Consider the following 17,216-nt stretch of genomic DNA (forward strand, 5'->3'; position numbering starts at 1 on the left):
GCTCATACTTTCGCAATTTTCACGAACTCGTTGGCCAGATCTTGGGTTTTTTGTGGTTTGGATCCCGTCGTAATGTGGTTCCACACCGAAGCAGTCAATTAAACCTAGTTGCGATGAATATTTTGGAGGATAACGCCGGTTATGTCTCGGTTAGGTCTGGGGTTTGCCCTCATCTGGCTCGTACCTTCGCATTTTTCGCATTCTTGTGGGCCAGATCCTGTCCTTTTTCTGGCCCGGTCCACGTAATAACGTGGTACCACGCCGAAACAGGCAATTAAACCTGGTTGCGATTAATATTTTAGAGGATAACGCTGGTTATGTCTCGGTTAGGTCTGGTATTTGCCCTCATCTGGATCATACTTTCGCAATTATCGCGTACTTGTTGGCCAGATCTTGGGATTTTTCTGGTTTGTATCCCGTCGTAATGTGGTTCCACACCGAAACAGTCAATTAATCCTGGTTGCGATTAATAGTTTAGAGGATAACGCTGGTTATGTCTGGGTTAGTTCTGGTATTTGCAATCATCTGTCTCGTACCTTCGCATTTTCCGCCTACTTGTTGGCAAGATCCTGGGCTTTTCTGGTTTGGATCACGTAGTAATGCGGTACCACACCGTAACAGTCAATTAAACCTGGTTGCGCTTAATATTTTGGAGGATAACGCCGGTTATGTCTGGGTCAGGTCTGGGATTTGCCCTCATCTGATTCGTACTTTCGCATTTTTCGCATACTTGTTGTCCAGATCCTGGCCTTTTTCTGGCTTGGACCACGTAGTAATGCGGTACCACATCGAAACAGTTAATTAAACCTGGTTGCGATTAATATTTTAGAGGATAACGCCGGTTATGTCTCGGTTAGGTCTGGGATTTGCCCTCATCTGTCTCGTACTTTCGCATTTTTCGCATACTTGTTGGCCAGATCCTGGCATTTTTCTGGTCTGTATCACGTAGTATTGCGGTACCACACCGAAACAGTCAATTAAACCCGGTTGCGAGTAATATTTTAGAGGATAACGCCGGTTATTTCTAGGTTAGGTCTGGGATTTGCCCTCATCTGTCACGTACTTTCGCGTTTTTCTCATACTTGTTGGCCAGATCCTGGCCTTTTTCTGGTGTGTATCACGTAGTAATGCGGTACCACACCGAAACAGTCAATTAAACCTGGTTGCGATTAATATTTTAGAGGATAACGCTGGTTATGTCTGGGTTAGTTCTCGTATTTGCAATCATCTGGCTCATACTTTCGCAATTTTCGCGAACTCGTTGGCCAGATCTTGGGTTTTTGTGGTTTGGATCCCGTCGTAATGTGTTTCCACACCGAAGCAGTCAATTAAACCTGGTTGCGATGAATATTACGGAGGATAACGCCGGTTATGTCTCGGTTAGGTCTGGGATTTGCCCTCATCTGTCTCGTACTTTCGCATTTTTCGCATACTTGTTGGCCAGATCCTGGCATTTTTCTGGTCTGTATCACGTAGTAATGCGGTACCACACCGTAACAGTCAATTAAACCTGGTTGCGGTTAATATTTTGGATGATAACGCCGGTTATGTCTGGGTTAGGTCTGGGATTTGCCCTTATCTGGCTCGTACTTTCGCATTTCTCGCATACCTGTTGGCCAGATCCTGGGCTGTTTCTGGTTTGGATCACGTACTAATGCGGTACCAGACCGAAACAGTCAATTAATCCTGGTTGCGATTAATATTTTAGAGGATAACACCGGTTATGTCTCTGTTAGTTCTGGGATTTGCCCTCATCTGGCTAGTACCTTCGCATTTTTCGCCTACTTGTTGGCTAGATCCTGAGCTTTTTCTGGTTTGGATCCCGTAATAATGACGCTCCACACCGAAACAGTCAATTTAACCTGGGTTCGATTAATATTTTAGAGGATAACGCCGGTTATATCTCTGTTAGGTCTGGGATATGCCCTCATCTGGCTCGTACTTTCGCATTTTTCGCATACTTGTTGGCCAGATCCTGGCCTTTTTTTGGCTTGGACCAAGTCGTAATGTGGGACCATACTCAAACAGTCAATTAAACCTGGTTGCGATTAATATTTTAGAGGATAGCGCCGGTTATTTCTCGGTTAGGTCTGGGATTTGCCCTCATCTGTCTCCTACTATCACATTTTTCGCATACTTGTTGGCCAGATCCTGGCCTTTTTCTGGTCTGTAATACGTAGTAATGCGGTACCACACCGAAGCAGTCAATTAAACCTGGTTGCGATTAATATTTTAGAGGATAACGCTGGTTATGTCTGGGTTAGTTCTGGTATTTGCAATCATCAGGCTCATACTTTCGCAATTTTCGCGTACTTGTTGGCCAGATCTTGGGTTTTTTGTGGTTTGGATCCCGTCGTAATGTGGATCCACACCGAAGCAGTCAATTAAACCTGGTTGCGATTAATATTTTAGAGGATAACGCTGGTTATGTCTGGGTTAGTTCTGGTATTTGCAATCATCTGGCTCGTACTTTCGCATTTCTGGCATACTTGTAGGCAGATCCTGGGCTTTTTCTGGTTTGGATCACGTAGTAATGCGGTACCACACTGAAACAGTCAATTAGACCTGGTTGTGATTAACATTTTGGAGGATAACGCTGCTTATGTTTGGGTTAGTTCTGCTATTTGCAATCATCTGGCTCGTACTTTCGCATTTCTGGCATACTTGTAGGCAGATCCTGGGCTTTTTCTGGTTTGGATCACGTAGTAATGCGGTACCACACTGAAACAGTCAATTAAACCTGGTTGTGATTAACATTTTGGAGGATAACGCTGGTTATGTCTGGGTTAGTTCTGGTATTTGCAATCATCAGGCTCATACTTTCGCAATTTTCGCGTACTTGTTGGCCAGATCTTGGGTTTCTTGTGGTTTGGATCCCGTCGTAATGTGGATCCACACCGAAGCAGTCAATTAAGCCTGGCTGCGATGAATATTTTAGAGGATAACGCTGCTTATGTTTGGGTTAGTTCTGCTATTTGCAATCATCTGGCTCGTACTTTCGCATTTCTGGCATACTTGTAGGCAGATCCTGGGCTTTTTCGGGTTTGGATCACGTAGTAATGCGGTACCACACTGAAACAGTCAATTAAACCTGGTTGTGATTAACATTTTGGAGGATAACGCCGGTTATGTCACGGTTAGGTCTGGGATTTGCCGTCATCTGGCTCGTATTTTCGCATTTTTCGCATACTTGTAGGCCAGATCCTGGCCATTTTTTCTGGCTTGGACCACCTAGTAATGTGGTATCACACTGAAACAGTCAATTAAACCTGGTTGTGATTAACATTTTGGAGGATAACGCCGGTTATGTCTCGGTTAGTTCTGGGATTTGCCCTCATCTGGCTCGTACCTTCGCATTTTTCGCCTACTTGTTGGCAAGATCCTGGGCTTTTTCTCGTTTGGATCACGTAGTAATGCGGTACCACACCGATGCAGTCAATTAAACCTGGTTGCGATTAATATTTTAGAGGATAACGCCGGTTATGTCTTGGTTAGGTCTGGGATTTGGCCTCATCTGGCTCATACTTTCGCATTTCTCGCATACTTGTTGGCCAGATCCAGGGCTTTATCTGGTTTGTATCCCGTCGTAATGTGGTTCCACACCGAAGCAGTGAATTAAACCCGGTTGCGATTAATATTTTAGAGGATGTCGCCGGTTATGTCTGGGTTAGGTCTGGGATTTGCCCTCATCTGTCTCCTACTATCACATTTTTCGCATACATGTTGGCCAGATCCTGGCCTTTTTCTGGTCTGTATCACGTAGTAATGCGGTACCACACCGAAACAGTCAATTAAACCTGGATGCGATTAATATTTTAGAGGATAACGCTGGTTATGTCTGGGTTAGTTCTGGTATTTGCAATCATCAGGCTCATACTTTCGCAATTTTCGCGTACTTGTTTGCCAGATCTTGGGTTTTTTGTGGTTTGGATCCCGTCGTAATGTGGATCCACACCGAAGCAGTCAATTAAACCTGGTTGCGATTAATATTTTAGAGGGTAACGCTGGTTATGTCTGGGTTAGTTCTGGTATTTGCAATCATCTGGCACATACTTTCGCATTTCTCGCATACTTGTTGGCCAGATCCAGGCCTTTTTCTGGTTTGGATCACGTAGTAATGCGGTACCACACCGAAACAGTCAATTAAACCTGGTTGCGATTAATATTTTAGAGGATAACGCCGGTTATGTCACGGTTAGGTCTGGGATTTGCCGTCATCTGGCTCGTATTTTAGCATTTTCGCATACTTGTTGGCCAGATCCTGGCCTTTTTCTGGCTTGGACCACGTAGTAATGTGGTATCACACTGAAACAGTCAACTAAACCTGGTTGTGATTAACATTTTGGAGGATAACGCCGGTTATGTCTTGGTTAGGTCTGGTATTTGCCCTCATCTGGCTCGTACTTTCGCATTTCTCGCATACTTGTTGGCCAGATCCTTGCGTTTTCCTGGTTTGGATCACGTAGTAATGCGGTACCACACTGAAACAGTCAATTAAACCTGGTTGTGATTAATATTTTGGAGAATAACGCTGGTTATGTTTGGGTTAGGTCTACGATTTGCCCTCATCTGTCTCGTACTTTCGCATTTTTCGCATACTTGTTGGCCAGATCCTGGCATTTTTCTGGCCTGTATCACGTAGTATTGCGGTACCACACCGAAACAGTCAATTAATCCTGGTTGCGATTAATATTTTAGAGGATAACGCCGGTTATGTCTCGGTTAGGTCTACGATTTGCCCTCATCTGTCTCGTACTTTCGCATTTTTCGCATACTTGTTGGCCAGATCCTGGCATTTTTCTGGCCTGTATCACGTAGTATTGCGGTACCACACCGAAACAGTCAATTAATCCTGGTTGCGATTAATATTTTAGAGGATAACGCCGGTTATGTCTCGGTTAGTTCTGGGATTTGTCCTCATCTGGCAAGTACCTTAGCATTTTTCGCCAAGTTGTTGGCTAGATCCTGAGCTTTTTCTGGTTTGGATCCCGTAATTATGACGCTCCACACCGAAACAGTCAATTAAACCTGGGTCCGATTAATATTTTAGAGGATAACGCCGGTTGTGTCTCGGTTAGGTCTGGGATTTGCCCTCATCTGGCTCGTACTTTCGCATTTTTCGCATACTTGCTGGCCAGATCCAGGGCTTTTTCTGGTTTGTATCCCGTCGTAATGTGGTTCCACACCGAAACAGTCAATCAATCCTGGTTGCGATTAATATTTTAGAGGATAACGCTGGTTATATCTGGGTTAGTTCTGGTATTTGCGATCATCTGGCTCATACTTTCGCAATTTTCGCGAACTCGTTGGCCAGATCTTGGGTTTTTTGTGGTTTGGATCCCGTCGTAATGTGGTTCCACACCGAAGCAGTCAATTAAACCTAGTTGCGATGAATATTTTGGAGGATAACGCCGGTTATGTCTCGGTTAGGTCTGGGATTTGCCCTCATCTGGCTCGTACTTTCGCATTTTTCGCATACTAGTTAGCCAGATCGTGACCTTTTTCCGGCTTGGACCACGTAGTAATTTGGTACCACACCGAAACAGCCAATAGAAGCTGGTTGCGATTAATATTTTAGAGGATAACGCCGGTTATGCCTGGGTTAGGTCTGGGATTTGCACCCATCTGGCTCGTACTTTCGCATTTCTCGCATACTTGTTGGCCAGATGCAGGGCTTTTTCTGGTTTGTATCCCGTCGTAATGTGGTTCCACACCGAAACAGTCAATTAATCCTGGTTGCGATTAATATTTTAGAGGATAACGCTGGTTATGTCTGGGTTAGTTCTGGTATTTGCAATCATCTGGCTCGTAACTTCGCATTTTTCGCCTACTTGTTGGCCAGATCTTGGGTTTTTTGTGGTTTGGACCACATAGTAATGTGGTACCACACCGAAACAGTCAATTATACCTGGTTGCGGTTAATATTTTGGAGGATAACGCCGGTTATATCTCGGTTAGGTCTGGGATTTGCCCTCATCTGGCTCGTACCTTCGCATTTTTCGCATTCTTGTGGGCCAGATCCTGTCCTTTTTCTGGCCCGGTCCACGTAGTAATGTGATACCACGCCGAAACAGGCAATTAAACCTGGTTGCGATTAATATTTTAGAGGATAACGCTGGTTATGTCTCGGTTAGGTCTGGTATTTGCCCTCATCTGGATCATACTTTCGCAATTATCGCGTACTTGTTGGCCAGATCTTGGGTTTTTTCTGGTTTGTATCCCGTCGTAATGTGGTTCCACACCGAAACAGTCAATTAAACCTGGTTGCGATTAATATTTTAGAGGATAACGCCGGTTATTTCTAGGTTAGGTCTGGGATTTGCCCTCATCTGATTCGTACTTTCGCATTTTTCGCATACTTATTGGCCAGATCCTGGGCTTTTTCTGGTCTGTATCACGTAGTATTGCGGTACCACACCGAAACAGTCAATTAAACCTGGTTGCGATTAATATTTTAGAGGATAACGCCGGTTATTTCTAGGTTAGGTCTGGGATTTGCCCTCATCTGTCACGTACTTTCGCGTTTTTCTCATACTTGTTGGCCAGATCCTGGCCTTTTTCTGGTGTGTATCACGTAGTAATGCGGTACCACACCGAAACAGTCAATTAAACCTGGTTGCGATTAATATTTTAGAGGATAACGCTGGTTATGTCTGGGTTAGTTCTCGTATTTGCAATCATCTGGCTCATACTTTCGCAATTTTCGCGAACTCGTTGGCCAGATCTTGGATTTTTTGTGGTTTGGATCCCGTCGTAATGTGTTTCCACACCGAAGCAGTCAATTAAACCTGGTTGCGATGAATATTACGGAGGATAACGCCGGTTATGTCTCGGTTAGGTCTGGGATTTGCCCTCATCTGTCTCGTACTTTCGCATTTTTCGCATACTTGTTGGCCAGATCCTGGCATTTTTCTGGTCTGTATCACGTAGTAATGCGGTACCACACCGTAACAGTCAATTAAACCTGGTTGCGGTTAATATTTTGGATGATAACGCCGGTTATGTCTGGGTTAGGTCTGGGATTTGCCCTTATCTGGCTCGTACTTTCGCATTTCTCGCATACCTGTTGGCCAGATCCTGGGCTATTTCTGGTTTGGATCACGTACTAATGCGGTACCAGACCGAAACAGTCAATTAATCCGGGTTGCGATTAATATTTTCGAGGATAACACCGGTTATGTCTCTGTTAGTTCTGGGATTTGCCCTCATCTGGCTAGTACCTTCGCATTTTTCGCCTACTTGTTGGCTAGATCCTGAGCTTTTTCTGGTTTGGATCCCGTAATAATGACGCTCCACACCGAAACAGTCAATTTAACCTGGGTTCGATTAATATTTTAGAGGATAACGCCGGTTATATCTCTGTTAGGTCTGGGATATGCCCTCATCTGGCTCGTACCTTCGCATTTTTCGCATTCTTGTGGGCCAGATCCTGGCCTTTTTCTGGCTGGGATAACGTAGTAATGGTGCACCACACTCAAACAGTCAATTAAACCTGGTTGCGATTAATATTTTAGAGGATAGCGCCGGTTATTTCTCGGTTAGGTCTGGGATTTGCCCTCATCTGTCTCCTACTATCACATTTTTCGCATACTTGTTGGCCAGATCCTGGCCTTTTTCTGGTCTGTATCACGTAGTAATGCGGTACCACACCGAAGCAGTCAATTAAACCTGGTTGCGATTAATATTTTAGAGGATAACGCTGGTTATGTCTGGGTTAGTTCTGGTATTTGCAATCATCAGGCTCATACTTTCGCAATTTTCGCGTACTTGTTGGCCAGATCTTGGGTGTTTTGTGGTATGGATCCCGTCGTAATGTGGATCCACACGAAGCAGTCAATTAAACCTGGTTGCGATTAATATTTTAGAGGATAACGCTGGTTATGTCTGGGTTAGTTCTGGTATTTGCAATCATCTGGCTCATACTTTCGCAATTTTCGCGTACTTGTTGGCCAGATCTTGGGTTTCTTGTGGTTTGGATCCCGTCGTAATGTGGATCCACACCGAAGCAGTCAATTAAGCCTGGCTGCGATGAATACTTTAGAGGATAACGCTGCTTATGTTTGGGTTAGTTCTGCTATTTGCAATCATCTGGCTCGTACTTTCGCATTTCTGGCATACTTGTAGGCAGATCCTGGGCTTTTTCTGGTTTGGATTACGTAGTAATGCGGTACCACACTGAAACAGTCAATTAAACCTGGTTGTGATTAACATTTTGGAGGATAACGCCGGTTATGTCACGGTTAGGTCTGGGATTTGCCGTCATCTGGCTCGTATTTTCGCATTTTTCGCATACTTGTTGGCCAGATCCTGGCCTTTTTCATGCTTGGACCACGTAGTAATGTGGTACCACACTGAAACAGTCAAATAAACCTGGTACCGATTAGTATTTCAGAGGATAACGCAGGTTACGTCTGGGTTAGTTCTGGTATTTGCAACCATCTGGCACATACTTTCGCGGTTTTCGCATACTTGTTGGCCAGATCCAGGGCTTTATCTGGTTTGTATCCCGTCGTAATGTGGTTCCACACCGAAACAGTCAATTAAACCTGGTTGCGATTAATATTTTAGAGGATAACGCTGGTTATGTCTGGGTTAGTTCTGGTATTTGCAATCCTCAGGCTCATACTTTCGCAATTTTCGCGTACTTGTTGGCCAGATCTTGGGTTTTTTGTGGTTTGGATCCCGTCGTAATGTGGATCCACACCGAAGCAGTCAATTAAACCTGGTTGCGATTAATATTTTAGAGGATAACGCTGGTTATGTCTGGGTTAGTTCTGGTATTTGCAATTATCTGGCTCATACTTTCGCAATTTTCGCGTACTTGTTGGCCAGATCCTGGCCTTTTTCTGGTCTGTATCACGTAGTAATGCGGTACCACACCGAAACAGTCAATTAAACCTGGTTGCGATTAATATTTTAGAGGATAACGCTGGTTATGTCTGGGTTAATTCTGGTATTTGCAATCATCAGGCTCATACTTTCGCAATTTTCGCGTACTTGTTGGCCAGATCTTGGGTTTTTTGTGGTTTGGATCACGTAGTAATGCGGTACCACACTGAAACAGTCAATTAAACCTGGTTGTGATTAACATTTTGGAGGATAACGCCGGTTATGTCACGGTTAGGTCTGGGATTTGCCGTCATCTGGCTCGTATTTTCGCATTTTTAGCATACTTGTTGGCAAGACCCTGGGCTTTTTCTGGTTTGGATCACGTAGTAATGCGGTACCACACCGATGCAGTCAATTAAACCTGGTTGCGATGAATATTTTAGAGGATAACGCCGGTTATGTCTTGGTTAGGTTTGGGATTTGGCCTCATCTGGCTCATACTTTCGCATTTCTCACATAATTGTTGGCCAGATCCAGGGCTTTATCTGGTTTGTATCCCGTCGTAATGTGGTTCCACACCGAAACAGTGAATTAAACCCGGTTGCGATTAATATTTTAGAGGATAACTCCGGTTATGTCACGGTTAGGCCTGGGATTTGCCGTCATCTGGCTCGAATTTTTGCATTTCTCGCATACTTGTTGGCCAGATCCTGGGCTTTTTCTGGTTTGGATCACGTAGTAATGTGGTACCACACTGAAACAGTCAATAAAAGCTGGTTCCGATTAGTATCTTACAGGATAACACCGGTTATGTCTGGGTTAGGTCTGGGATTTGCCCTCATCTGGCTCGTACTTTCGCATTTCCCGCATACTTGTTGGCCAGATCCAGGCCTTTTTCTGGTTTGGATCACGTAGTAATGCGGTACCACACCGAAACAGTCAATTAAACCTGGTTGCGATTAATATTTTAGAGGATAACGCCGGTTATGTCACGGTTAGGTCTGGGATTTGCCGTCATCTGGCCCGTATTTTCGCATTTTCGCATACTTGTTGGCCAGATCCTGGCCTTTTTCTGGCTTGGACCACGTAGTAATGTGGTATCACACTGAAACAGTCCACTAAACCTGGTTGTGATTAACATTTTGGAGGATAACGCCGGTTATGTCTTGGTTAGGTCTGGTATTTGCCCTCATCTGGCTCATACTTTCGCATTTCTCGCATACTTGTTGGCCAGATCCTTGCCTTTTCCTGGTTTGGATCACGTAGTAATGCGGTACCACACTGAAACAGTCAATTAAACCTGGTTGTGATTAATATTTTGGAGAATAACGCTGGTTATGTTTGGGTTAGTTCCGGTATTTGCAACCATCTGGCTGATACTTTCGCATTTTTTGCATACTTGTTGGCCAGATCCTGGCCTTTTTCTGGTTTGGATCACGTAGTAATGCGGTACCACACTGAAACAGTCAATTAAACCTGGTTGTGATTAACATTTTGGAGGATAACGCTGGTTATGTCTGGGTTAGTTCTGGTATTTGCAATCATCAGGCTCATACTTTCGCAATTTTCGCGTACTTGTTGGCCAGATCTTGGGTTTCTTGTGGTTTGGATCCCGTCGTAATGTGGATCCACACCGAAGCAGTCAATTAAGCCTGGCTGCGATGAATATTTTAGAGGATAACGCTGCTTATGTTTGGGTTAGTTCTGCTATTTGCAATCATCTGGCTCGTACTTTCGCATTTCTGGCATACTTGTAGGCAGATCTTGGGCTTTTTCTGGTTTGGATCACGTAGTAATGCGGTACCACACTGAAACAGTCAATTAAACCTGGTTGTGATTAACATTTTGGAGGATAACGCCGGTTATGTCACGGTTAGGTCTGGGATTTGCCGTCATCTGGCTCGTATTTTCGCATTTTTCGCATACTTGTAGGCCACATCCTGGCCATTTTTTCTGGCTTGGACCACCTAGTAATGTGGTATCACACTGAAACAGTCAATTAAACCTGGTTGTGATTAACATTTTGGAGGATAACGCCGGTTATGTCTCGGTTAGTTCTGGGATTTGCCCTCATCTGGCTCGTACCTTCGCATTTTTCGCCTACTTGTTGGCAAGATCCTGGGCTTTTTCTGGTTTGGATCACGTAGTAATGCGGTACCACACCGATGCAGTCAATTAAACCTGGTTGCGATTAATATTTTAGAGGGTAACGCCGGTTATGTCTTGGTTAGGTCTGGGATTTGGCCTCATCTGGCTCATACTTTCGCATTTCTCGCATACTTGTTGGCCAGATTCAGGGCTTTATCTGGTTTGTATCCCGTCGTAATGTGGTTCCACACCGAAGCAGTGAATTAAACCCGGTTGCGATTAATATTTTAGAGGATGTCGCCGGTTATGTCTGGGTTAGGTCTGGGATTTGCCCTCATCTGTCTCCTACAATCACATTTTTCGCATACATGTTGGCCAGATCCTGGCCTTTTTCTGGTCTGTATCACGTAGTAATGCGGTACCACACCGAAACAGTCAATTAAACCTGGATGCGATTAATATTTTAGAGGATAACGCTGGTTATGTCTGGGTTAGTTCTGGTATTTGCAATCATCAGGCTCATACTTTCGCAATTTTCGCGTACTTGTTTGCCAGATCTTGGGTTTTTTGTGGTTTGGATCCCGTCGTAATGTGGATCCACACCGAAGCAGTCAATTAAACCTGGTTGCGATTAATATTTTAGAGGGTAACGCTGGTTATGTCTGGGTTAGTTCTGGTATTTGCAATCATCTGGCTCATACTTTCGCATTTCTCGCATACTTGTTGGCCAGATCCAGGCCTTTTTCTGGTTTGGATCACGTAGTAATGCGGTACCACACCGAAACAGTCAATTAAACCTGGTTGCGATTAATATTTTAGAGGATAACGCCGGTTATGTCACGGTTAGGTCTGGGATTTGCCGTCATCTGGCTCGTATTTTCGCATTTTCGCATACTTGTTGGCCAGATCCTGGCCTTTTTCTGGCTTGGACCACGTAGTAATGTGGTATCACACTGAAACAGTCAACTAAACCTGGTTGTGATTAACATTTTGGAGGATAACGCCGGTTATGTCTTGGTTAGGTCTGGTATTTGCCCTCATCTGGCTCGTACTTTCGCATTTCTCGCATACTTGTTGGCCAGATCCTTGCGTTTTCCTGGTTTGGATCACGTAGTAATGCGGTACCACACTGAAACAGTCAATTAAACCTGGTTGTGATTAATATTTTAGAGGATAACGCCGGTTATGTCTCGGTTAGGTCTACGATTTGCCCTCATCTGTCTCGTACTTTCGCATTTTTCGCATACTGGTTGGCCAGATCCTGGCATTTTTCTGGCCTGTATCACGTAGTATTGCGGTACCACACCGAAACAGTCAATTAATCCTGGTTGCGATTAATATTTTAGAGGATAACGCTGGTTATGTCTCGGTTAGTTCTGGGATTTGTCCTCATCTGGCAAGTACCTTAGCATTTTTCGCCAAGTTGTTGGCTAGATCCTGAGCTTTTTCTGGTTTGGATCCCGTAATTATGACGCTCCACACCGAAACAGTCAATTAAACCTGGGTCCGATTAATATTTTAGAGGATAACGCCGGTTGTGTCTCGGTTAGGTCTGGGATTTGCCCTCATCTGGCTCGTACTTTCGCATTTTTCGCATACCTGTTTGCCAGATCGTGGCCTTTTTCCGGCTTGGACCACGTAGTAATGTGGTACCACACCGAAACAGTCAATAGAATCTGGTTGCGATTAATATTTTACAGGATAACGCTGGTTATGTCTGGGTTAATTCTGGTATTTGCAATCATCTGGCTCATACTTTCGCAATTTTCGCGTACTTGTTGGACAGATCTAGGGTTTTTTGTGGTTTGGATCCCGTCGTAATGTGGTTCCACACCGAAGCAGTCAATTAAACCTGGTTGCGATGAATATTTTGGAGGATAACGCCGGTTATGTCTGGGTTAGGTCTGGGATTTGCCCTTATCTGGCTCGTACTTTCGCATTTCTCGCATACTTGTTGGCCAGATCCAGGGCTTTTTCTGGTTTGTATCCCGTCGTAATGTGGTTCCACACCGAAACAGTCAATCAATCCTGGTTGCGATTAATATTTTAGAGGATAACGCCGGTTATGTCTCGGTTAGTTCTACGATTTGCCCTCGTCTGGAATGTACCTTCGCATTTTTCGCCTACTTGTTGGCTAGATCCTGAGCTTTTTCTGGTTTGAATCCCGTAATAATGACGCTCCACACCGAAACAGTCTACTAAACCTGGTTGCGATTAATATTTTAGAGGATAGCGCTGGTTATATCTGGGTTAGTTCTGGTATTTGCGATCATCTGGCTCATACTTTCGCAATTTTCGCGAACTCGTTGGCCAGATCTTGGGTTTTTTGTGGTTTGGATCCCGTCGTAATGTGGTTCCACACCGAAGCAGTCAATTAAACCTAGTTGCGATGAATATTTTGGAGGATAACGCCGGTTATGTCTCGGTTAGGTCTGGGATTTGCCCTCATCTGGCTCGTACTTTCGCATTTTTCGCATACTAGTTAGCCAGATCGTGACCTTTTTCCGGCTTGGACCACGTAGTAATTTGGTACCACACCGAAACAGCCAATAGAAGCTGGTTGCGATTAATATTTTAGAGGATAACGCCGGTTATGCCTGGGTTAGGTCTGGGATTTGCCCCCATCTGGCTCGTACTTTCGCATTTCTCGCATACTTGTTGGCCAGATGCAGGGCTTCTTCTGGTTTGTATCCCGTCGTAATGTGGTTCCACACCGAAACAGTCAATTAATCCTGGTTGCGATTAATATTTTAGAGGATAACGCTGGTTATGTCTGGGTTAGTTCTGGTATTTGCAATCATCTGGCTCGTAACTTCGCATTTTTCGCCTACTTGTTGGCCAGATCTTGGGTTTTTTTGTGGTTTGGACCACACAGTAATGTGGTACCACACCGAAACAGTCAATTATACCTGGTTGCGGTTAATATTTTGGAGGATAACGCCGGTTATATCACGGTTAGGTCTGGGATTTGCCCTCATCTGGCTCGTACCTTCGCATTTTTCGCATTCTTGTGGGCCAGATCCTGTCCTTTTTCTGGCCCGGTCCACGTAGTAATGTGATACCACGCCGAAACAGGCAATTAAACCTGGTTGCGATTAATATTTTAGAGGATAACGCTGGTTATGTCTCGGTTAGGTCTGGTATTTGCCCTCATCTGGATCATACTTTCGCAATTATCGCGTACTTGTTGGCCAGATCTTGGGTTTTTTCTGGTTTGTATCCCGTCGTAATGTGGTTCCACACCGAAACAGTCAATTAATCCTGGTTGCGATTAATAGTTTAGAGGATAACGCTGGTTATGTCTGGGTTAGTTCTGGTATTTGCAATCATCTGTCTCGTACCTTCGCATTTTCCGCCTACTTGTTGGCAAGATCCTGGGCTTTTCTGGTTTGGATCACGTAGTAATGCGGTACCACACCGTAACAGTCAATTAAACCTGGTTGCGCTTAATATTTTGGAGGATAACGCCGGTTATGTCTGGGTTAGGTCTGGGATTTGCCCTCATCTGATTCGTACTTTCGCATTTTTCGCATACTTGTTGGCCAGATCCTGGCATTTTTCTGGTCTGTATCACGTAGTATTGCGGTACCACACCGAAACTGTCAATTAAACCTGGTTGCGATTAATATTTTAGAGGATAACGCCGGTTATTTCTAGGTTAGGTCTGGGATTTGCCCACATCTGTCACGTACTTTCGCGTTTTTCTCATACTTGTTGGCCAGATCCTGGCCTTTTTCTGGTGTGTATCACGTAGTAATGCGGTACCACACCGAAACAGTCAATTAAACCTGGTTGCGATTAATATTTTAGAGGATAACGCTGGTTATGTCTGGGTTAGTTCTCGTATTTGCAATCATCTGGCTCATACTTTCGCAATTTTCGCGAACTCGTTGGCCAGATCTTGGATTTTTTGTGGTTTGGATCCCGTCGTAATGTGTTTCCACACCGAAGCAGTCAATTAAACCTGGTTGCGATGAATATTACGGAGGATAACGCCGGTTATGTCTCGGTTAGGTCTGGGATTTGCCCTCATCTGTCTCGTACTTTCGCATTTTTCGCATACTTGTTGGCCAGATCCTGGCATTTTTCTGGTCTGTATCACGTAGTAATGCGGTACCACACCGTAACAGTCAATTAAACCTGGTTGCGGTTAATATTTTGGATGATAACGCCGGTTATGTCTGGGTTAGGTCTGGGATTTGCCCTTATCTGGCTCGTACTTTCGCATTTCTCGCATACCTGTTGGCCAGATCCTGGGCTGTTTCTGGTTTGGATCACGTACTAATGCGGTACCAGACCGAAACAGTCAATTAACCCGGGTTGCGATTAATATTTTCGAGGATAACACCGGTTATGTCTCTGTTAGTTCTGGGATTTGCCCTCATCTGGCTAGTACCTTCGCATTTTTCGCCTACTTGTTGGCTAGATCCTGAGCTTTTTCTGGTTTGGATCCCGTAATAATGACGCTCCACACCGAAACAGTCAATTTAACCTGGGTTCGATTAATATTTTAGAGGATAACGCCGGTTATATCTCTGTTAGGTCTGGGATATGCCCTCATCTGGCTCGTACCTTCGCATTTTTCGCATTCTTGTGGGCCAGATCCTGGCCTTTTTCTGGCTGGGATAACGTAGTAATGGTGTACCACACTGAAACAGTCAAATAAACCTGGTTCCGATTAATATTTAACAGGGTAACGCCGGCTATGTCTCTGTTATGTCTGGGATTTGCCCTCATCTGGCACATACTTTCGCATTTCTCGCATACTTGATGGCCAGATCCTGGCCTTTTTCTGGCTTGGACCACGTAGTAATGTGGTACCACACCGAAGCAGTCAATTAAACCTGGTTGCGATTAATATTTTAGAGGATAACGCTGGTTATGTCTGGGTTAGTTCTGGTATTTGCAATCATCAGGCTCATACTTTCGCATTTCTCACATAATTGTTGGCCAGATCCAGGGCTTTATCTGGTTTGTATCCCGTCGTAATGTGGTTCCACACCGAAACAGTGAATTAAACCCGGTTGCGATTAATATTTTAGAGGATAACTCCGGTTATGTCACGGTTAGGCCTGGGATTTGCCGTCATCTGGCTCGAATTTTTGCATTTCTCGCATACTTGTTGGCCAGATCCTGGGCTTTTTCTGGTTTGGATCACGTAGTAATGTGGTACCACACTGAAACAGTCAATAAAAGCTGGTTCCGATTAGTATCTTACAGGATAACACCGGCTATGTCTGGGTTAGGTCTGGGATTTGCCCTCATCTGGCTCGTACTTTCGCATTTCCCGCATACTTGTTGGCCAGATCCAGGCCTTTTTCTGGTTTGGATCACGTAGTAATGCGGTACCACACCGAAACAGTCAATTAAACCTGGTTGCGATTAATATTTTAGAGGATAACGCCGGTTATGTCACGGTTAGGTCTGGGATTTGCCGTCATCTGGCCCGTATTTTCGCATTTTCGCATACTTGTTGGCCAGATCCTGGCCTTTTTCTGGCTTGGACCACGTAGTAATGTGGTATCACACTGAAACAGTCCACTAAACCTGGTTGTGATTAACATTTTGGAGGATAACGCCGGTTATGTCTTGGTTAGGTCTGGTATTTGCCCTCATCTGGCTCATACTTTCGCATTTCTCGCATACTTGTTGGCCAGATCCTTGCCTTTTCCTGGTTTGGATCACGTAGTAATGCGGTACCACACTGAAACAGTCAATTAAACCTGGTTGTGATTAATATTTTGGAGAATAACGCTGGTTATGTTTGGGTTAGTTCCGGTATTTGCAACCATCTGGCTGATACTTTCGCATTTTTTGCATACTTGTTGGCCAGATCCTGGCCTTTTTCTGGTTTGGATCACGTAGTAATGCGGTACCACACTGAAACAGTCAATTAAACCTGGTTGTGATTAACATTTTGGAGGATAACGCTGGTTATGTCTGGGTTAGTTCTGGTATTTGCAATCATCAGGCTCATACTTTCGCAATTTTCGCGTACTTGTTGGCCAGATCTTGGGTTTCTTGTGGTTTGGATCCCGTCGTAATGTGGATCCACACCGAAGCAGTCAATTAAGCCTGGCTGCGATGAATATTTTAGAGGATAACGCTGCTTATGTTTGGGTTAGTTCTGCTATTTGCAATCATCTGGCTCGTACTTTCGCATTTCTGGCATACTTGTAGGCAGATCCTGGGCTTTTTCTGGTTTGGATCACGTAGTAATGCGGTACCACACTGAAACAGTCAATTAAACCTGGTTGTGATTAACATTTTGGAGGATAACGCCGGTTATGTCACGGTTA

Source organism: Colletes latitarsis, chromosome 5 (assembly GCF_051014445.1).
Source record: "Colletes latitarsis isolate SP2378_abdomen chromosome 5, iyColLati1, whole genome shotgun sequence".
Taxonomy (NCBI): domain Eukaryota; kingdom Metazoa; phylum Arthropoda; class Insecta; order Hymenoptera; family Colletidae; genus Colletes; species Colletes latitarsis.